The following is a 24755-nucleotide window of genomic DNA, read 5'->3' on the forward strand; positions in this document are numbered from 1 at the left end:
TCATTTGATTTTTGAATTGAATGAATAATCTCTAAAACATTAAGGATTACATAATCTTCGCGGAGTATTTCACTAATGAAATCAATACTTCATTATTTATTCTTATTCCTCGGTGAAGGATGTTGATGCTCGTGGAATTCTTATGAACTTCATAAGATATAAATGATGTTTTCTAGAAAGTTTCGAGTACATCGAAGATAAAAGTGTAAAATCAAACATGTAATTGATTAATACACTAAGTTCATTATGAAATGGAATTCATTGAGTTGAAACAGATATTTGTAGTTAACGATGGTTAAGTTGTTAACGAAGGATGTACATCATAGCATATTAGTAATATGAATTAACCGAGTAGTATCTACCCCTTAAAATTCACACGTAATAACTTAGTACGAAAAGATTCATGATGGTTTTAAAATTTATATATATAAGATATACATATAAATTCTTTAGATGAATTGAGTTATTACTTCATAACTCATTGATACAATATACTCGTTGTTGACTCGTAATGATGTCCACGGTGCTTTCTTGAACTGACGGAGCTTGTGATGTTAGAGGTGCTGCTGATTCTGACGATGTTGACAGCACTGACTGTGCTGGTGAGGCTAAGGGTACTGTTGATGCTGTTGGTAAAACAAGTCTAGCTTGTATCTTACACCATTCGGATAAGGGTTTCTACTCTATCTGATTTAGGGTTAAGGCTAGAATAGATAATCTCTAAACTTTAGAAATTACATAATCGTCGTAGAATGTTCTCTGATGAAGTTATGAATCCATACTTCATCGTTTGTCGTTGCTGGTACTTCTTGGTACCTATGGTGCATATGATGTTGATATTCGAGGTACAAATTGTGATGTTGAGGCGTGTGATGCGGATGTGGTTGTTGGTGGTGGTAATGATCCTGTTGGTGTGGATGATGGTGGTACCGGTTATGCTGCGGGTGCTGCTGCTGGTGTTCGTAATCCTTGCACCATATTCTCCAAAGCCACTACCCGAGCACGAAGCTCGTTGACTTCTTCTATTATACCGGGATGATCGAAGGTTCGGACGATCGGATAAATAAGATTTATAATATGGGATAATATATAATCATGATGAGATACTCTGAAAATGAGAGAGAAAATAGTATTACGAATAGGTTCGCCGGTAAGTGCTTCAGGTTCTTCGCCAAGAGGTGAATGTGGTGGATGGAAGGGATCACCTTCTTCTTGTCTCCAATGATTAAGTAGGCTATGAACCCATCCCCAATTCATCCATAATAGGTGATGGCTGATTGGTTGATCCATTCCGGTTACACTTTCTTCAGAGTTCAGGTGAATATCCATATCGGAATAGCTGTCGAAATTTAAGGAATTTGAACTAGATACGGGATCCATCTTGTATAATTAAAGAGATAATTTTTGATATGAAATAGATTATAGAATTTGATTGGTACTCTTCAATACATAATTTATATATGTATATATAATACTAAAATCCCGTAAATTACGGAGAAATTTTCGGAAGATGGCACTCAAAGTTTACTGTAATAGATATGCAAATATATGAATTTTGTCTATACACTATCTATGCAATCAATGTAATAAGACGCGTTTAGACTTAAGATGATAGACAGGTAATTTATGACAAAAATGATAAGCAAAACTTTTGACATGCAGACACAGTCGAAGTCCAGACTTACTAATGCATCCTAACAACTATCAGTTAGACACACTTATGCAAGACTTGGTTAACTAGGACCAACGCTCTGATACCAACTGTGACGATCGCTCCAAATCCATATGGACGAACACGTCATTTATCGATTTCATTGCGAGGTATTTGACCTCTATATGATACGTTTTGTAAACATTGCATTCTTTTGAAAAGGCACACCATAAATGAATATTTAAATCAAAGATTTTTGACATCTGATGATTTCTACATATAGACAATCACCGTAAATAATAGTTTACAATAGCAATTCCGTTAACAATGCAGTCAAAATAAGATACATGGTGATGATTTGGTGAATGCAACGTTTCCTTGATAAATATGCCATGTAAGACTCCATGCACATAGCTTGTCTAACATATAAGCAAACAGCGGAAGACTTCTAGGGAACCTGAGAATAAACATGCTAACAAGTGTCAACACAAAGGTTGGTGAGTTCATAGTTTTAGTGTTTCGCATAATCTGTATATAAAGGTGGATCACAAGATTTCAGTTGTTTCATCCGAAACGTTTATCAAAATATTCTACGAAATTGAGCACCCTGGTAACTAAACTTAACGTATATATAATTTATACCCTTTGTATAATCATCTTAATAATATACGCAAACCAACGTGTACGCTTCTCAAATAGCATACGTCCGTTAAAAGGCTAGTGCTCTAGCTCAGACGGGGATATCAAGCCCTATGGATCCATATACTACTACTCGCGCCCACCAGTTCTTATAACCGGCAGTTACTAGTTACCAAAGCTAAGGGATTTTCGGTTCAAACTCGGTGTAGAATTTAGTATGTACTTGTATCCATTGCGTTTAAAATAAAGTGCATGTATTCTCAGCCTAAAAATATAGATTGCAAAAGCAATTAAGAAGGGAGCAAATGAAACTCACCTTAGCAGCACATAAGGTCATTCATCAAAAAGTGACCGTAACTCGGAATGCAAGATTAACCGTAGATCTCAACCTAGAGAACATATGTTGGTCAATACATGTCTAATAAACTAGGTTGGGTTATAATGTTTCACAATCCTAATGCTCGAGATCGACATACAAAAGTTATCAAAAGTCATTTCAAAAAGTCAATTTTGACAATTGTTCAACAAAACGAGACGTGCCTTGTATAAGGATTCATTTACTTGGCTAGTAGTATTTTATCAATCTCATAAACAGGTTGTTTAAATATTAATTGCATATTCAAAAGCAATTCCAATTAACGTTAATTATAATCCAGTTGACCATATCTTTTGATTCGTTCATCGAAATTACGCGATTTCTAAATGAAAAGTTATTGATTTTTCGCCAGCTTTCCGAAAACATGTATATCATATACCTTTTACCAGTAATATATGTATTTAATTCGTGATTCATTATAAACTGTTTAACGACAAAATTTAGCATACAAGCATGTATAAATATATACTCGAGCACTAGACATGTATACACTATTAATATATAAAAGATAAGATATGAATGCTCACGTATCAATATTGAGATTCAATATTGCAGGAAAGTACGTAGACGCAACAGAGATGATAAATACTAGGTTTGACTTGCGAACAATACCCATGAACATTACCCATAACCTCCATAGCTATAACCCATAATTTCCTTAGTTCTATCCCGTTTGAAGCTTGTTTTGAAAGTGACACGCTCATGACCTCGTCGTAATTTTTTATGTACAATATTACTAAAAATATTAAGATTAATAATAATAATAATCTTAATAATAATAATAATAATAATAATAATAATAATAATAATAATAATAATAATAATAATAATAATAATAATAATGATAATAATAAAAAATAAATAAATAAATAAATACTTAGGAGTAATATGTGTAAAAAAAACATGTGCAAGAAACCTGGTATTTATAGCCATAATTCCTGATTCTGATGCCCATGCGATCGCATGGGTTTTATGCCTATTTCTCATGCGATCGCATGGCCGTCAGATCCAGCTCACATATTTTTTGTTTTCTTGTTTGTCGACATAATTAAATATAATATATATAATTTAAATAATTAATTATATATTATATTAAATTCATGTGCATAGTTAACTTGTAATTTTCGTTCTGATGACTCGTACGTTGTCACTCGACTTATGTCCCGGTTCCGGTTTCTCGAACGCATTTTCGTACGCTTAGAAAACTCGCAATTTACGTTTTGTGACTCGTACTTTTGTCAAAATATAGTCTTAAATTATCAATAAACTATATCATTCAAAGTGTATCTTAAACTTTCGAGTGTTTTGGTCATTTACTTCTATAAATCATTGTCTCGCTATTTGTTAGTATATATATATATATATATATATATATATATATATATATATATAATAACAAATCGTTTTATGACCAAGTTAATATATATTTTCAACATTCATAAACACGTTTTAAATATACGTCGTAAGTTATTCATACAATTAATATTCCAACTTATCATATATATTCAAATAAATATTTAAACCAATAAGTTTAATGTACAGTATCAAAAAAATTAATACATTGTTACGTTTTCAAGTTATAGTGTATATATATATATATATATATATATATATATATATATATATACATATACATATATATATATATACACATATAATTGTTCGCGAATCGTCGAGAACAACCGAAAGGTATTTGAATATATGAAAATAGTTCAAAAATTTTGAGATTTAGTTTTACAGACTTTGTTTATCGTGTCGAAAATGTTACTCATACAAAGGTTAAGTTTAAATTTGGTTAAAAATTTCCGGGTCATCACAGCTACAGTAAAAAAACTTTGCTACAGTAACTTTGCTACAGTAAAACACTATTTTAAAATGAAAATATATATATGTATATGTATATACTACGAGACGATAATTTATAGAAGCAAATGACCATAATACTCAAATTTATAAGTTACATTTATTATAATATAATTTTTGGTGAATTAAGTCTATATTTTTAATAATGGTACACATCACAAAACGTAAAATGCTAATTTATTAAGCGTACGAAATAACGTTCGAGAAAGCGAAACTGGGGCTTAAGTCGAGCGTAAATGTACAAGTCATCGGAACTAATATTACAAGTCAACGTTGCACGAGAATATAATATAATATATATATATAATTATTATAAATATTATATATTATATATATAATTAAAAATTATGTCGACACACTACAAAACAAGACAATGTGAGCTGGAAAATCATTCCATGCGATCGCATGGTAAATGGCTAGGGAAGCCATGCGATCGCATGGCACCTTTGGGCTGGCCAACATTATAAAGCTCGAAGAATTTAGTTTACATCACACACACTTATCTATATCCATCTCTACTCTCTCTATATTTATATATATATTATAATTATATTATTATTTATTATTATTATTATTATTAAGATTAATATTATTATTATTATTAAGATTAATATTATTATTATTAATCTTATTATTATTAGTAGTATATATACATAAAATACTACGACGAGGTCATGAGTGTGTCACTTTCAAAATGAGTTTTGAACGGGTTAAAGTTAAAGAAATTATGGGTTATAGCTATGGAGGTTATGGGTATTGTTCGGGAGTATTGCTTCTAAGTTAAACCTAGTGTTTATCATCTCCATTGCGTCTACGTACTTCCCTGCAATATTGAATCACAATATTGATACGTGAGCATTCATATCATATCTTTTATATATTAATTGTGTATCCATGTCTAGTGCTCGAGTATATATATTTATGCATGCTTGTATGCTAATTTTCATCGTTAAACAGTTTATAATGAATCAAGAATTAAATACATATATTACTGGTAAAATGTATATGATATACATGTTTTTGGAAAGCTGGCGAAAAATCAATAACTTTTCATTTAGAAATCGCGTAATTTCGATGAACGAATTAAAAGATATGGTCAACTGAATTATGATTGACGTTAATTGGAATTGCTTTCGAATCTGCAATTAATATTGAAACAACTGTTTACGAGATTGATAAATTGGGTTTTTGAATACTACTAGCCGAGTAAATGAATTCTTAAATAAGGCATATCTCATTTTGTTGAACAATGGGCAAAATTGATTGTTTTATCATATTTTAAAGCCTTATAAAAACTATAGTCTAATTTTTCAAGAATTGGGAAACTATGTGAAATGTTAAAATGTTTCGATTATCATAATCATTTAACTATAGTATTGAATCAGATTGACTTTTTGAAATGACTTTTGATAACTTTTGTATGTCGATCTCGAGCATTAGGATTATGATACACTATGACCTGACCTAGATTGATAGACATTTATTGACCAACATATGTTCTCTAGGTTGAGATCTACGGTTATTTGGTAATCCGAGTTTCGGTCACATTTTGGTGAACGACTTTATATGCTGCTAAGGTGAGTTTCATTTGCTCCCTTTTTAAATGCTTTTGCAATATATATTTTTGGGTTGAGAATACATGCACTTTATTTTAAACAATGGACACAAGTACGTACTAAATTCTATACTGAGTTTGAACCGAAAATCCCTTAGCTTTGGTAACTAGTAACTGCCGGTTATAAGAACTGGTGGGCGCGAGTAGTAGTATATGGATCCATAGGGCTTGATATCCCCGTCCGAGCTAGAGCACTAGCCTTTTAACGGACGTATGCTATTTGAGAAGCGTACACGTTGGTTTGCGTGTATTATTATGATGATTATACAAAGGGTACAAATTATATATACGTTAAGTTTAGTTACCAGGGTGCTCAATTTCGTAGAATATTTTGATAAACGTTTCTGGATGAAACAACTGAAATCTTGTGATCCACCTTTATATACAGATTATACGATACATTAAAACTATAAACTCACCAACCTTTGTGTTGACACTTGTTAGCATGTTTATTCTCAGGTTCCCTAGAAGTCTTCCGTTGTTTGCTTATATGTTAGACAAGCTATGTGCATGGAGTCTTACATGGCATATTTTTCAAGGAAACGTTGCATTCACCAAATCATCACCATGTATCTTATTTTGACTGCATTGTCAACGGAAGTACTATTGTAAACTATTATTTACAGTGACTGTCTATATGTAGAAATCATCAGCTGTCGAAAACCTTTGATTTAAATATTCATTTATGGTGTGCCTTTTCAAAAGAATGCAATGTTTACAAAGCGTATCATATAGAGGTCAAATACCTCGAAATAAAATCGATGAATGACGTGTTCATCCATATGGATTTGGAGCGATCGTCACACGCTTTTTCATAGCTCTCCAAGCAAATACCACAATTTTTTTTAGAACCATATTGTTACATAAGGTTTCACAAAAAGAAGTACTTGGAGTTAGAACTTTCGAGTTGATTAAGGTTGTTAAAGCTTTTGCTGTAAATTTCTCATTCCCACTTGCTTTCCACTTCCACATGTCAAGATCTTGCGGTTTTAGTTTCACGTCCAAGAGCATTGTCTTCAATTGTTGTAGCTCACCTTCGGCTCTACCACTTGGTGTTCTAAGCCATGACCAATTACCTTCACATTTCGCACCATCCCACATAAGTCTTTCACCAACGGGGGCTTCCAAGTTTGTCTCTAGCCTTGCCAATCTTTTAAATTTCTTCTTTAACATCTCATTACCAATCCAAAGCTCGTTCCAAAAAGAAGTCGACATGCCATCACCTAATTCCTTCATAAAAAAACTTCTAAACGGAAGACCAGAGTCTTCAATGTTAGTCCCCGTTTTGATAATGTCCTTCCAAGTCGACTTGAAAGAGTCGTTTGGAAGGATGTCATCAATCAAAAGTCCACTCGATTTTCGGTAAATACTTGAAATAACCTTGACTCACAAAGAAGTAGTTTCGGTTTTAAACCTCCACCACCATTTGCCAATCAAAGCCATGTTTTTAGTTTTAAGAGAATCCAAGTTTAGCCCACCCTCCTGATAAGGTAAAATTGTTTCGTCCCATTTAACCCAAGAAATTTTTGATTTATTACCCGTCCCGCCCAAAAAGAAAGAACGTCTCACACTCTCAAGTTTTTTAATCACACATGGCGGGGCACGGAAGAGCGAATAGTAGTACAACAGAAGACTATTTAACACCGATTTAGCAAGAGTTAAGCGTCCACCAAATGAAATCGATCTAGCTCTCCAATCCGAAAGTCGCTTCTCAAATTTGTTTACAACCGGATTCCAACACTCTTCCTTTTTCATGTTACCGCCAACCGGAAGACCAAGATAAGTAAAAGGGGTTGTACCAACATTACAACTAAATACCCGAGCCATATGCTCCACTTCACTCCTTTCAACCCCAATTCCAATAAGATTACTTTTGTTAAAATTCACCTTAAGACCCGACGTTAATTCAAAACATTTTAGGAGTTTCATAAGATTTCGAATATTCTCTTCACTCCATGACCCAAAAAAATTGTATCGTCCGCGTATTGAAGGTGCGAGATAGGGATTTTATCGCCACCAATTTCCACCCCCAAGAATCTATTATTCTCCACGGCTTGTTTGGTTAATACATTTAAGCCCTCGGCAGCCAAGATAAAAAGAAACGGGGAGAGTGGATCTCCTTGTCTTACCCCCCTCTCGAGATTGAACTCATTAGTCGGGGACCCATTAACTAGGATCGAGATAGAAGCCGACTTTAAACACGTAAATATCCAATTTCTCCATTTCACCCCGAACCTCATAATTTCCATTATTTCTAGCAAAAAATCCCAACTAAGACAATCAAAAGCTTTCTCAAAATAAACTTTGAAGACAACACTTAGTACCTATATATAGGAAGTTTTAAGTCTTAAATTCCAATTTCAATTAACCGATTATAATTCAGCATTTTATTCAGTATGTTTGTTTTAACATTTATTAAATTTATTTCATTTTATTTCATTAGATATTCAAAATCTTTATCATTACTCTAAAAAACACTGATGAATATTAATTTATATTTTATATTATTTTTTAACATAATTAAACATAAATTAATGGAGGAACATTTATAAATAAAAGTATACAAATTCATTGCACCTAGATAGAATGTGATCTTCGGTGGAGCATATCAGGGGCGATGACTTTGGTTCATCGTCAGGTAATTTAGCAAATTTTTTCGATGAGGCTAGGAGGGACCTTAAAGATATTTGGGTTGAAAGAAAATTGCTTAGTTCGAGTGTGGGTCCAAAGGTAACGCAAAAACAAAAAAGAAAGCCCAAGGTTCGAAAGGTTCATGGGGAGGAGTTGAGGAGGTTTAATGTAGAGGGGATTTGACTTGTTGCATGTGTTTTTTGTTTTTGTTATTTATTTTGCTTTTTTCCGTGTTGCGTCTTTGAGTTGTATGGTGGTGATGTTAGTTATCATAAGTTGTCGGATGTTTTGTTCTTTTACCGTTAGGCCCGTTTGGTGGTTGGTTTAGTGTTAGTCTCGTTGTGCGGCTTTGGTGCCTTAGGTTGTAATTGTTTCGTGGCTTCATCTTTTCGATGATAGTTCATGAGTTTTTATATAAGTTTAATTTTTTGCCAAAAAAAAAGATAGAATGTGATATGTAAATCCGTATTACTGTGCCCCTCTATGCTAACAAATCAATTTTATGATCTTGGAAACCCGAGATTAGTTGCCAAGCAACCCGGGTCAATCCTTGGAGTTTCCTACCTAGCGTGTGTGAGTCGCAAATGAGAATATTCGATATGAAAATTTGCCGTTAAAAAAATAAAATAAAAATAAAAAAGTACAATATTCAATCCCTTCCCTTCCTCACATAAAGCATGATGTTTACATCCAATGTGTCAGATCCATATTCCCCTATTTTTTCAATACGCCACGTGTCTAGCTTATTTATTTATTTTTTTTAAATTAAACAAATAAAAATTAAGGACTATCCTCCGTGCGATTACTCTCCATTGATAACCGTCGCCCTATTTTTCTCTGCTCAAACCAAACCCCTCTCTTCAAAATTGAAAACCACCGGAACCGTTTCATCGTCGATGATGGCCTCACGCAAGCCGACTCCACTACCACCGATTAAATTGTAACATTTTTGTCTACAAAACCGTACAAATTTTATATATCAATAGCCATTTCAATCTGTATCTTGATCTTAATTTCGTTCTTCAATTTTGATTCCGAAACTTCGTTCTCGATTATCTTCGATACTCTTTTTAACGTAACGATTCGGCAACATAAAACCCTGACTATCTTCGATTGAAACCCTCCTCGATTTGGCAACATAATGAAACGACTCGTGGCTGGGTTTCTTAACCGTCAGATTTAATGTTATACGGAGTATACAGGTATTTGAATTGAAACACCCAATTTTTAATAATAATCGTTTTTAAATATATTTTATGATCTATATATCATATATTGTGCCTTTTGTAATATGTTATGGTAGTTTTATGTGTTACCATCAGTAAATAAAACATACAATTTCAATATGTTATTGCCTAACTGTTTTTGTTTTGTGCGTTTTAAGTATATTTTGTGCGAAATCGTCATTGAAAATTTGATTTCTGTTGTTGTTGATGTTGTTGTTTGTAGGTTATCGTTGAAGCTTTTCGATGTCTTTTAGGCGTCTTCTATATCACGGTAATTTGATATTTCATTGTCACATTTTTTGATTCGACTATTCCATACATGCCTTTGGACTCTATTACTATGTTTTCACTAGATTTTTTTTTTTGTATGGTTTTATGCACCATTTGGATATGTCTCCATTACTAAATGTTACATGCCTGAGTGGGAGAAATGGTGGAAAAATCATGAAAATGTTGAGCTATTTCAGTTTATGGTCAAGGATAATGTTCCATTTCACACTGTAAGTCTATTTTTACAAGTAACAATTTCATCATTGTTAATGTTTGTCACTCTCTCATGAAGAACAAGAGAAAACATTAATACTTAATTATTGTTTGTTTGTCTTTGCATTGATACTTAATTATAATATTCATTCAACTTTTTAATGTCACTTTTAATCTTATTTCCTTTTAAATTTTTTGAAAAAATAATTATGGGCAATGTTTCCTTCTACACTAAATGGGACTGCTGCGAACTGGACTATGATGAAGACTATTAATGTTACAGAGTACTTAAATTATGAGGCAGGTTTGTTTGATTTTAACCTAGAACTTATGATTTTGGCTTTAGAATTGTACATCAGATCTATTGTTGGTTCATGTGTAAAATGATAAGTGACTTCACGTGTGGTTTATGTGTTCAAAATGCATTTTTACAACTTTTTAGTTTCAATACATATATTACTAAAGTGTTTCGTCATTAAACTGTTATCAACAACAAACAATGCTGTACAAATAGTATCGATTACGAAAATTATTTTTTAGAGTTACCGTTCAATGCACGGGCTCTTAAACATCCTAAAGTATTATGTATAAGCATATAGATTATATTTGTCTAAAGTATTATGTGAAGGTGAGAAACTTTTCAGGTGAAAGGATAGAAGTCGTTCCCATTCTTGGAAAATTTGACAGCTTATTAATGCTATGTTAAAAATATACACAACAAGGTGGCTATCTTTAACCATTTACATACAGACAGATCTTAAAGGTATATACAACAAAGGTGGCTATCTTTACCCATTTACAGAGTGATATGTTAAAGATATATAACAAAGGTGGCTATCTTTACCCATTTGCATACTGATAGATTATGGCCTCCGGCGCCCGTAATAAACCTCGCCGCCATAACAGATTTAATCGCTACAACGTTACGCACAGAACGGTACCAATTTCGTATAATATATCCGGTGTAAATAAACTCGCCGGAACGTTTTTCGGTTAATAAATCTCAAAGCGTATGTCGACCTTTTTGGATTTCATTAGGTTTAACCTTTGTATTTATTGATTATGTTTAACCTGAATTTGAGATTTGATTTTTAGGTTAACCTTTTTGTTAATTTTAGGATTTTAAGGATATGAAGAGATTGAAGGAGTTTGAAAAGGAAATGGGTGCGCTTCATGAAATACAATCGAAAAATGTGAAGAAAATGGGTTCAGTTAATAATTTTACCTCCAATTCTGATGGATTTGTAATTAAAGGTATTAGCTCCACTTTGTATTAGTTCTAATGTAGGGTGGCGATTTCATAAACTAGGTGAAGTTTCAATCCATTTTTCTAACATTGCAAATAAAAATTTTGGCTCCTTGCACTTTGTTCCCTCTATTTATTTGATTTACTCATTAATTTTTATATATGTACTCTTTTTTTTTTCTTTTTTAAGCAACAGACATAAAAAAAAGTTACATACGGAGTATGTTTTTGACAAAATAAGAATAATTTGGAGTTGTGATAATAACATTGCTGCTGCTACATTTTGGTCAGAGAATCGGGTCAAGGTAGGTTCTCTTTATCTTTTAAGTTTACATCTTTCAATAGGACTAAATATGATTTATCACGTGGCTATTTTTCATCAGAATTTTTATCTCAGGTTTTGACACAAAAGGATAAAAGAGATTTCAAAAAGTACGACATATGAGTTCAGTGTTTTATTATGTTTAAAAAATGAGGATTTTGTAGAATTGCTCTGTTATTGTTTCGAGGGTAACAATCCCATATTGATAAAGCAATATGCAACCATGGGTTTTGAGAAAGTGTTTATTTGATACTTAGATGCTACATTTTTAATGTTCAGTTAAATTTTGATCTATATGTAGAGTGGACAATTGGGTGGGTCACGTAAGGTTGGTAACAGGTTGAAATGGTTATTTTTTTTGTAGGGTGGACTGGGTTGGGTTGACCTACCCTTTACATGTGGTCGATTATTGAGGTACTTTTTTCAACCAGTATTCGAATAAATATGCTCAATGTAACAAGTTTACTCAGCTTATACATAGGTTACTTATGTTGTGGAATGAGCGAGTTTGGTGGGTTGTGAAACATGTTTTATCGGTCAACCTTAGGCTACAAACTATATTTCTACTCTATAACCGCAGCCATCTCAAAACATATACAAGGTAACTGATGTATTTCTTGATGACCACTTTTTTGTATATGATAGTAATATAAGTTTTGGGCAGAAGGTGTTTCGTGCCAAGTGATTGCATAACGAAAGATTTGACTATTTGGTTGCAGGACCAACACTCCTACAATGATACTACTAATATCTTATTTCGTATAAGCCGTGATCATCATTTGAAGGCAAGTCGATGTTTGATCATACAAACTCAAGGTATTGATTATATATATTCACTTCAATTTTTTGTTAAAAGACTTCTTTTCAATTGTTTCCAAAAAAGTTAAAATTTCATATTGTTACATATTCAAGATATCGTGTTTGTATTTTGATAACATTGTTTTGTTGTCAGTTTGTTTGGAATCCCTTAGATCTTACACGAGATTATCATACCATATGTAAAACATGTATGACTTCATTGAAATTTAGTGCCTGGAAGGTGGTTAACATTGCTAAATCTGATAATGATATTGTAGCTGAAATTGTTGCATTATTTGAAGATGTTAGAACTGCAAAAGCATGTAAACGCATAAGTTTTATATTGACAATTTTGTGTTCCTTTTGTAATTATTTCATTAACATTTTATACTTAGTTTTTAATAGAGTCCGCCGTGCAACGCACGGGCTCTTAAAGGCTAGTTTATCAATAAAATAATGGGTCCGTTTATGTTTGCTTTATTTTGATTTATTATTGAATAAATAAAGAAAAAACAATCATTGACAAACTAAAGATTGATTGGGATATTTGATGGGCTCAATTCAACCCGTTCCCATCACTTTTTGATACTAAAAAGAATAAAGTAAAAATCCAAAAGTTTCATATAGTTCCAACCTAAAAATGGACAAAGCAAGTCACCATTGAATTTCAAGGTCAATCATGTTGTCTAAGGAACCTTGTTTCTTTTTCTTTTTTTCTTTTTTTTATTTCAGGAAAATTAAATTATTTAAGAACAAGAAAACTTTCATCGAAAAGACGAAAGGACCTAACAAACGTTACAACAAATTGGAGAGTCTCGCAAGAAGAAAGCCAACTAAACAAACCGAACAATTTAAAAAAAGAATCACTCATAAACGCACCAAACCCACAAACACATAGTGAACAAGGACAACAACTAAACTAAAACGACGAGCCCAACAAGCATACAAAACTAGCTAACGAGCACCATGTTAGTGATTTTGGTGTCATCCAAAATTTATTTTAGTTAATTAAAATTTACTTGAATACAAGAGTTAGCTAGTTATTGTTAACAATGGGTTCGGAGAGTGTGGCGTACACGTACGTAAGAGTTAGCTAGTAATTGTCGCGTAAATTGCGGAGGTCAAGGGGGTCGTGGCCCCTTGCGGGGTCCAACTGGCAGCGCCCCTCACGAGGCTTGGGGTAGCGCCCCGAAACCTCAACCGAAAAGGCACAGTCCTTTATATCGAAAAGTTATCTTCCAACAGAATTTCCCGCCAAAATGTATGACTTTTCATCAACCGATTTTCCCGCCAAGGGTTGCATCCCTTCACCATAATTGCCAAAATAACTGATATATATCTTGGTTTTTGGCAAAATCCTTATTCACATAACAAATGCATAAACACACACATTCTCCCTGATATTGAATTTGATTTCTTCGTGCCTCGAAACAAAATCCGCTATTGTCTTATCCCAATTGAGATTTCGTGTTAACCCGAGGCTTTTGTGAGGCGAAATACTTAATTAGGAAAGTGTTTTACGATTTACTAACGATTCAGATAATCAAATACATACCCATTTTATAATACACCACAACAAACACATTAACAAAATAAATAACAAAGCAAATGACACCAAGACAATAACCCAACAAACAAAACGAACTCAAATAACCCTCAATTTATCCGCCACTTTTGAAGACATTTTACTCTTTGACCTGAGTAACCTTGTTTCAAAAGATTTAATCAATCTAAAAGTTAATGCTTTGAATTCAATTAACAAACACAATAAATGTGGCTGGGTAACAAAATTAATGGGAGTTTAAGCTTTATTTTTCATAATAGGAAGAACATTGTGGTCTAAAAGGCGAGCTTGCTTAATTCCACTCCTTTGGCGACATAATGAATAAGATGGTTGTCGAGAAGGCTGAAGGGAGTCTTATAAATTTTAATGATCCGCCCCATACAACGTCTTCTAAGCCTAAAAAATAAAGGAAGAAAAGGCCGGTTCAGGAAGCCGAAAGAGGCAATCTCGCCGAGTTCATCAAAGATATTTGAGGCATGCTCACTTGCCCGCCTTTCAGTTTTGTGTTGAGATATTAGATGGTTTTTATTCATAGTCGACTAGAATGGTTACCCTCTTATTGTGGTTTGTTTTTAGTATTGTGTACAGTTGTCTTTTGTTTAGATTGATTATTTATCGCCTACTGTTTTAAATTGTGAGCTCTCGTTAGGTTTTTATTTTAGCTGAACTCTTATGTTTCAGTTGTACTTTGTATGTTTAGAGTTTTTTTTTTTTTTTTTTTCATGAATCTCTCTTTTTGTTATTAAAGTTTATAGTTTTTTTCCCGCAAATAATAATAATAATAATAATAATAATAATAATAATAATAATAATAATAATAATAAAGCTCAAGATAGTAGTATTGTTTGTGTAACATTAGAGATTATAGGGAGAGAAAAAAAAAAAAACTCTAAAAAAGTAAGTTAGTTGAAGTAACTTATAAAATAAGCTTCTAGCATAAAAATGAGAAATCACACTATTATTCTTAGTATAATTATTTATCCTCTATTTGATTGTTATTTTAGTCAAATTTCATTTATAAGCTTTCAACTTCAACTACATTGTCAAAAATACTAAAATCAATACGTTTCAATTAATATTTATTTTGAGACATATATAAATATCACTGTGGACTCTCTTTTTGAGACGGGTTGAGTAAAAAATAGTTAATCACAGCCATTAGAGTAATAGTTAAGCTTTCTAAATTTATGAGTATTCCAAATACAAAACTCAATATTTCTAAAAATAAACTAGCCATCTAGATTTAAGAATAGAAAGTATGTTTTAATATTAAAAATCAATACGTTTCAATTAATATTTAATTATTGCCCTAAAACTATAGTTAGCATCGTCCTTAAATAATTAGTGATTTGTAAAAGGCGAGAAGTTGTAGCGCATCAAAAGTTGCATTACGTATATCAGTATATGGGTACTTTTAGACTTTTAGTAGTAAGTTACCAGCTTCTACCGTTTATATAAAATATCTTATCTAGTAAAAAGTTTGATTTTTTTTTTTTTTTTTTTTTTTGAAAAGAATAATATTATATATAAACTCGAGAATCGCAAGATACAAAAAGTTCACAACACACAGGCGTAGAGATGCCAAGCTAGAATCCTACGCACAACATAATATACAAGTGAAACGCACTAAATACAAATTACAAATTTATAAAAGCAAAGATTGTGGATTATGTAACCAAACGTGACATTCGATTCTTCTCGTCTTGCAACGCTTCGCAACCTTATCATAGCTGTTAACTGTTAGAGTATGGATTAGCATAGCCCAGCTCGTTTATGAGTTTAGGGTACTATTAGGGTTTCATGTAATATTATAAATAATTGATCAATGGAATATAACAAGTCACGGGTTTGTGTTCTATAACATGGTATCCGAGTCATACGATCTCGGTGAAACCACCTCCATTTATTATATATCTCCACTGCCGTTTTTCAATCTTCTATCACTTTTTCCGTAAACTATATGCAAATTACCTAGCTATTAGTTCTTATTTTTTTCTTCTTCCCTTCTATAGCCGCATCACTACTTCCAATCTCTTTCTTCTAATAAACGACCTTTATTATTCAAATAACCTCCCGTCTATTACCCCACCGACCTACCGCCACATGTCTTTTATTTTTATATATTGTTTTGTTCTTTTTTTATTATTATTTTGAGGATTCAATAATCGTACAATAATCGACGTGGGGATGAGCCACCTAGCTTGACTAATCCCGAAAAAAGAGGAATATAAAAAAAAAAAGAAAAAAAGAGAGAATATTTTGTCAAAAATTCTTATTTGCAACATTGAAGAATATTGTTATCGTCGGCTGAAGTAGCATATCAAAACGGTACTTGATCCTTAAGCACAGCAAGCCACGACGTATAAGAAAAATTTTGCTACGAAAAAGGAGAATCCGTTAAGAAATCTGCAACTCTATAAACGAATATCAGGCTATTCGGTGCAACGAATGAGAAAAAAAAAGTTTCTTTTTATGTCTTTATTTAATGTTTATTGTTTTGTTCCAGTCCGAACTTGAGCGATTTTGCCGTTCGGACTGCCGGGGAGTGTTAGAGTATGGATTAGCATAGCCCGACCCGTTTATGAGTTTAGAGTACTATTAAGGTTTCATGTAATATTATAAATAGTTTATCAATGGAATGTATAACAAGTCATGGGTTTGTATTCTATAACATTAACTTGAATCTCATTTAGCGCATTCAGAGGAGTCCAAGTTGTCTTCTTGAAAACTCGTTGGTTCCTATTTTTTCAAATGAGGTAGCCACTTATCCATTCTACCGCTTGCCATAACTTGCCAGCCAATTCGGAACAATTCGAAGGAATACAACCGCGAAGGAGACTATCAAAAGAGAGGTTGGTCGAATCAAAACCCCACCAAGTATGAATGTAATAACCTGGCTATTTTCGTTAAGTTTTTTTTTAACTGTCCGTTAAGTATTTAACGGTGTTTACTTTCGATTCGTGTATTTAATTGAATTAAATGCATACTTGAGTTTATGATGAACTAACATATTTAATATATAATTATATTAACCGGAAAATTTATTTCATATTTTGAAATACTGAAAAAACAACACGGTTTTGAAAACTGCAACAGAGGTCTCACGAGACTATCGGGTAATTGAAATTACCAAAACTTTTAATCTTGGACATCATCGTCAAACTAATTAAATAAATAAACTTACAACGTTCAAGGACTAAATCGTATAATATAAAATGAGAAAATCAAACTTGTTAAGTCTTGTATATTTGAAAACGGTTTTTACATAAACGTTGACCACCCAATTTGTTCGACGATTCACGAACGTCATAACTTGTTTTAATTGTTTAATTGTGTGTGTGTATATATATATATATATATATATATATATATATATATATATATATATATATATAACTTGAAAATATGATAAATAAGTATCTCATTAAGTATATTAACAATGGGTTATATATATAAATTGAGACTACTAACTTAATGGTTTTGAAACGATATATAAATGTAATGTTTAACAACATAATAACTCCTAAGTTAAAATGGATATATATGTATTGTATTAAGAAATATTAATACACTTTTGAAAGACTTAAATACATATATTAACATAATTATACTCAACTAAGATAGCTGTAAGTAACTAGAAGGGGGGGGGGGGTGAATAGTTACTTGATACGTTATTAACAATTATTCGATTGATCACTAAATTTGATTAACTATGATCAACCAATTCAACTCAAACTTGATGTGTGTGGTGTGTATGTTCAAAATGATAAACAAAGTAGTGTAAAGAACATAGACACAAGAATTTATAGTGGTTTGGGTAGATGTTAACTAATCCACGTTAATCCACTCCCTGATTACACTAATCGGGATTTCTTGCTTCACTAAGCACTTTTCTTCAAACCCGGTGGAGATTCGATTTACAAGTCTTCAACTTCTTTGGTAGACAACAAACCTAATCTTTCTATCCCTTTGAAAGACCAACTTCAACCTAGCTCAACTTGTCTTCAACTTAGACAAGTATTAATCTTCAAATAAGATTAATCAACTTTCTAAGTCCCTTTAAGGAAGTAGATCACTAAGTTAGCCTATGCTTCTACTAATTGAAGTTACAAGACTTATACAATTTGCAATGATGATCTTAAGACAATACTAGGACATACATTACACTAAGTAAACTCACAAGATAAATAATTTTGATTAGTAAGTTTACAACAACCAAATTCTATATCTATAAGATCATAGAATCTTATCTTGCTTGATCACATTTGAGTAGTAATTAAAGCCCTTGTGATCTCTGGAAATAAGCCTTTGAAATATGTAAGAGGGTCAGCTTCAAATGCTCTTCAATGCTTGCTAATTATAGTGAGATTCAAAAACTAGCCGTTGTCACACGATCACAGGCACGGTCGACCGTGGTTCGATTGTGCGTGCGCCAATCCAAAAGTATGTATCCGTTGTATAGCCGTTTGACTCAGATTTGAACATCACATTTTGAAATCTTTACTCCATCTAGCACCTACAAAAGAAACTCAATATCCTATACAAGTACTATATGCATTAAGTGTCTGAGATTTGGTCTTATTGAGTGAATATGACATAACACTCCAAATGTGGTAAACCCGACATTCTTGGAGAAGTGTCTTGATTGACATTTTGGGTAATCTCAGTTTGGTCAAGACTTAGTTAGGCTCATTAATGAATTTGGTTCAATCCTAAAGACTAGTGAACATGTCATTAACTTCCTAGTTTCAATTAATCACAAGTCATGTTCATTTCAGGATTAAGTAGAGATTAATTGAATGATTTCTTTCTAAAATAAACATTAAGTGTGTAAAGACATCGATGTTAAGTCATACTTGGACAAATAACACAATGTGTTACTTAGACAAGACCAACTAGATTATTGACCATTATTGTTTTGTGAACCATTTTACACTTAATTCATTGGAGTAAACTAGTTACTTGAATCCTAGTATTCTAACTAGTAAACACATAACAAGCATATTAATCAAGTTCAAATTAATGAGTATTAAACATATTAGCAAGTAGCAAGTAATACTCACACATAGCAAGAGATAGTTATTCTAAAATCAATCATATAGATATTTGCACAATACTATGATTTAAGCTTTAGCAAGCTTACATGCAATATAACATATTGCATGATTAATGTGTAAGCACACATTAATGTCCAACACATGCACAAGGGAAGAGCAATCTCTAGTTAGGACTTGGTGACCATCCTAAATGTATCTAAGTGTATTTTAGGATTACAAGTCTTTACTAGTTACACTTGAAAACATTGTTCTTCGTTTAGCCTTAATTTGTCACTAAGTGATCTTTGATTGTAATTAGTGTTCTAGTGACATTAGCTTATGTGTGTTGGTACTTGGTGATCATCCTAAGAATGTCTAGACAAGTTTTAAGATCACAAGTTGTTGATTAACACTTATGTGTTATGCTTAATCATGGTTAATTTGTCATTAAGATCAGTGCCGGGCCTGGGGTAGGGCAGGCTGTGCGGTGGCACTAGGCATCACCTATAAGGGGGCATCAAGTATTTCATGATTAAAATTGTGTATATGCCGATGAAGATGAAGTTTGTTTTTGTTTTGAGGTTTGATGGTGGAATTTTGTTGCAGATTTGATGGGAAGATGATATGTTTGGGGTCCAATTTTCTCCTTTTCAATCATTTAAACATTGTTCCTCTTGTTTTAAAAGACTACAGTTTAAGCCCTTTTAAAATTTCATAATTTACAAACTGACTGAAACGGGACATAATATCGCGTAAGAAAGTTATATTTTCATATGTTACACATTTCTTTCTTTCATTTTTTACACTAAAACGTAAATTCAATAACACTAATTATCTTAATTTCATTGCAACATTATGCTTAAAATAGTATGTTATACATTCATTATTTATGAAGTTAATAATTTTAATATTATTCATGCGAGAATATTCAAAAATCCTAATAAAGTGGTTATTTTAACTTTTGGTGTGCAAAATCATTTCACATTTTATGTGTTGCCCTTATTTGTCTTTATGAAGTTTAAGAATTTGATATAAAAACATAAATGATACACAAGTTAATAAAAATATGAAAATTTTCTAATTACAACTCTAAAAGTTGTCTTTAAAAAAATTAAGAAATGCTTAATTTACCACCCATCTTTTAAAAATAACTACACCAACTATCAAATTGTACTATTTTTTTATGAATTAATTATTTTTTAATGACAATACTAAGGATTGTGATTAAAAAACTTCGAAAAATATATACATAAGAGTCATGCATATTTGCCTATATGTAACAAACATATACTTACTTTATAGGTCGGTTTATGTAAACTTCAATATAAAAAATACGAGTAATTGATGTTGTAAAGAATGTCTTTTTATGTAATATAGTAAGAAGATCTCAATTAATCATTTCAAACTATAAAATTGAATTATCAAATAATATTTTTTGTAAGAATCATATTCTGTGACTACATTTTAAACCATTAGATGAATATAACATTCGTGGTAAATATCTAATAGGGGCATTTGTATTCGTTTCGCACCGGGCAACAAATAACTCAGGACCGGCCCTGATTAAAATGTAATTAAGCGTAATTAATCAAGATTAGTGTTTTTATGACCAAAACTCAATTGAGTATGGAGAGGGCATCTATTATAAGCGTGTTGAGAAAGGTTTCATGAATTATAGATGTCGGGAAGTAGTCAAACTAAATTTGATCAAAATTGGTGACAGAGAATTCTGCGGTCGCACTACGGTTGACCGTGGTGGCGACCGTGCAACTTGTTTTCACAAAACAGCATTGCAATTCAGTCTGGGTTTCTACGGCTAAGTATAAGGTCGGCCGTACTTTGACCGTGTACTTCAATGTTCGTTATTTTCATTCTATAAGTTTTGTTTGACTTGATCATTTGCAAGATCAAGTATGGATTAGTGAACTTGCGTATTTTATGTTAAGATGTCGATCATCACTTATGCATATGTATGTGTCATCATCAAAATATATTCTTTGGTTAAGCATCATACCTAACTTTTCGGTTAGTCCATTCAACCAACATAAAGAATTTAGATGATTCGGTATCCGATGAAATTCATAGAAAACATCTTGCTCCTTTTGTATTATAATATCTTGAAGAAGAAATTTTCCTTATCATTCTTCAATATTGAATATCTATCTACAAATTATAAGATATCATCATATCTCCCTTCATTATAAATATCCTCAACATTTCTAGAGGACATCTCCATAGTTGTTCTTGTCCGTAATTATTTATATATTCACGCTATATGTATTAAATCATAAAGGAAAATGTTTTAGTTTCTATATTTCTATAACATTCGAGTTTAAATTATGAATGTTTTTGGAGTAGTGTTGGGAATGGAAGCATGAGTTAGTGTAATATAATGACATCCGGCCAACGTGATTATATTACAGTGAGTTATGCTGAATTTCTAATGGAACGTGATGATGGTAATGATTGACAGACCTTACCCTCACCATGTGCCATTTTACATGACTCTTTCATTCTACTTAACCTCTGAATATATCAAGAAAATATTTTCTTGATAGTTCTATCTTTTCCATGATTTTCGGTAATTTACAAATTAAATCGTGCTATTACAATCTCTTTCTTGCTTAGAACATTAAGTATGTTCATTCGAAACTTCACACCTACAAATTCGAGACATTTTACTTGCCTTACTTAAAGTCGAGAAGAGAAAACAAAAGCATGGTGCTTCGAAATGTAAATGAAAATATAAGCACGACAACAACCTATAATTTACAAACCATGTATATCAATGCGTATAGCAATGTAAAGACACGGGAGAATGATAAATACAATAATCCTTAGAGCGTAGTAGAAGTAAACAGATTCCTCTGGTGGTAGTTGAAAAAGAAGGATGATTGTGGCAATAATCAGGATAATGTCAAGAACTAGAGCTGGATTGAGCGTTTTCACAATCTTTATAATAAGAATCGAGGAAGAGATTATAGGAGTTGAGAAAATAAGGAAACGGAGGAGGTAAATTTATAGTAAAATATCAGACATAGCAATCGAGGCAGATTACCGCATTTAATTAAAGAGGATCATAATTTTCCTAATTACTGAAGAATCAAATCTTGTATAGATTACGAAGATTTTCTTTAAATTCCTTGAATTCCGGAAATCAACCGTGAATACGTCGAAAGTTAAGACGAATCTTTATATTGCTCATTTCACTCTTTTGCGATAGCTTCACTCGTACTCTTCGCATAATCAAATTGTTTTAATTATATTACACAAATGGTAATAAACTCTATTTTTATTCCACTCGTATTCTTCATGAGAATATTCTTGTTATCAACAATGACGACCTCAGCCAAATTTCGGGACGAAATTTCATTAACGGGGAGGTAATGTAATAACCTAGCTATTTCAGTTGAGTTTTTTTTAACTGTCCGTTAAGTATTTAACGGTGTTTACTTTCAATTCGTGTATTTAATTGAATTAAATGCATACTTGAGTTCATGATGAACTAACATATTTAATATATAATTATATCAGCCGGAAAACTTATTTCATATTTTGAAATACTGAGAAAACAACACGGTTTTGAAAACTGCAACATAGATCTCACGAGACTGTCGGGTAATATAAATTATCAAAACTTTTAATCTTGGCCATCATCATCATCAAACTAATTAAATAAATAAACTTACAACGTTCAAGGACTAAATCGTATATTATAAAATAAGAAAATCAAACTTGCTAAGTCTTGTATATTTGAAAAGGGTTTTTACATAAACGTTGTCCACCCAATTTGTCCGATGATTCACGAACGTCATAACTTGTTTTAATTGTTTAATTGTGTATATATATGGATATATATATATATATATAACTTGAAAATATGATAAATAAGTATCTCATTAAATATATTAACAATGTGTTATATATATATATATATATATATATATATATATATATATATATATATATATATATATATATATATATATATATATATATATATATTGAGACTACTAACTTAATGGTTTGGAAACGATATATAAATGTAACGTTTAACAACATAATAACTCCTAAGTTAAAATGGATATATATGTATTGTATTAAGAAGTATTAATACACTTTTGAAAGACTTAAATATTAACATACTTATACTCAACTAAGATAGCCATACTCGTATTCGCATTCGATTTCCTCAAGAATTCTACTCGTATTCATACGGTATTTTTACCCGTATTATACATAGCTTCTAGAAGTATTTACTATTGGTATATACCAATAGAAATCTGCAATTATTTGTGTAATATGTCATCCATGACCTAATCAATTTAATATGTCATCTATGACTTAATACATTTTAACTATACTAGATATTTTCACTAAAAACTAAATTTATAAGCTTATAAATAAGCACTATTTTAACTCATTTTTACTTCACATTTTCTTAAACTAAAACACACACTTGAATGCTCTAATATCATACTTCAATCTCAACAACTTTTCTCATCATAATCAAGGTAAAATACTTCTCAAAATCATTGTTCAATTCCTTATATAGTTGCTATCTTATTATGCTTATAAAACTTGTAAAAACTAGAACTTGTTTTGGTGAACACCAAGATTGTCTGAAAACTAAGTTAATCCTTATAACTTGAATTTTAAAACACTTACATATATGTATTATGATAGTATATAAAACTAACATAAGGATATATAACTTGAATATCTGAAGAACACCTTAAAACTGAACATACGTCTTCGTAGAGAAATCGGGGGCTGTTTTGGGTTGGATATTTAAAACCTATCTTAAACTTTGAATTGAAAGTTTATATTCTGAAAAAATGTTATTTCATATGAACATGATAATATATCCAAAAATCATGGTTAAACTCAAAGTAGATGTATGCTTATCAAAATGGTCATCAAGATGTCGTTCTTAGGACGGATATGACCACCTTCTTTTAAATTGATATGTAACCTGTAATCCCGACTTAAAACCTATAATTTTATAGTTTAGTTTTGGAAAATTGAGTTCATTACAAAACAACAGCAATTCGATTCACTCAAATCCTATTTGTAAAGAAGAAATTATGGGCAAAACAATATTGGTTAAAAACAAGCTAAATTAGCTACGGTTCTAATATAACAAAATCTATACTAACCATATCCTAGCTAACTTTTCATATATCCTACATGTATTTAAACATGTCATGACTATTTCCTTGTAATGTACTAGTCTTGGTTAATTCCGAGATAATATAATATAGTCTTGATTAGTTAAGACAATATGTATACAAAACGTTCGGAT

General features: G+C 31.7%; 1 long non-coding RNA gene across 6 annotated transcripts; it reads left to right on the forward strand.

Moving 5' to 3' along the window:
• The first annotated feature begins 9649 nt into the window (after nt 1–9649).
• LOC139847573 (uncharacterized) lies at nt 9650–13281 on the forward strand. 6 transcript variants are annotated; one of them, XR_011759584.1, is made up of 9 exons: nt 9650–9977; nt 10225–10501; nt 10752–10788; nt 11129–11421; nt 11603–12035; nt 12417–12466; nt 12534–12653; nt 12772–12868; nt 13005–13281. It is a non-coding gene; the product is annotated as an uncharacterized lncRNA (long non-coding RNA). The 6 variants fall into 6 exon arrangements; XR_011759581.1 differs by lacking the exon at nt 12417–12466 and having other exon boundaries at nt 11129–11247; nt 11347–11421; nt 12523–12653; nt 13005–13276; XR_011759582.1 differs by lacking the exon at nt 12417–12466 and having other exon boundaries at nt 11129–11494; nt 12523–12653; nt 13005–13280.
• The last annotated feature ends 11474 nt before the right edge of the window (nt 13282–24755 follow it).

The sequence above is a fragment of the Rutidosis leptorrhynchoides genome, chromosome 5, assembly GCF_046630445.1.
Source record: "Rutidosis leptorrhynchoides isolate AG116_Rl617_1_P2 chromosome 5, CSIRO_AGI_Rlap_v1, whole genome shotgun sequence".
NCBI lineage: Eukaryota > Viridiplantae > Streptophyta > Magnoliopsida > Asterales > Asteraceae > Rutidosis > Rutidosis leptorrhynchoides.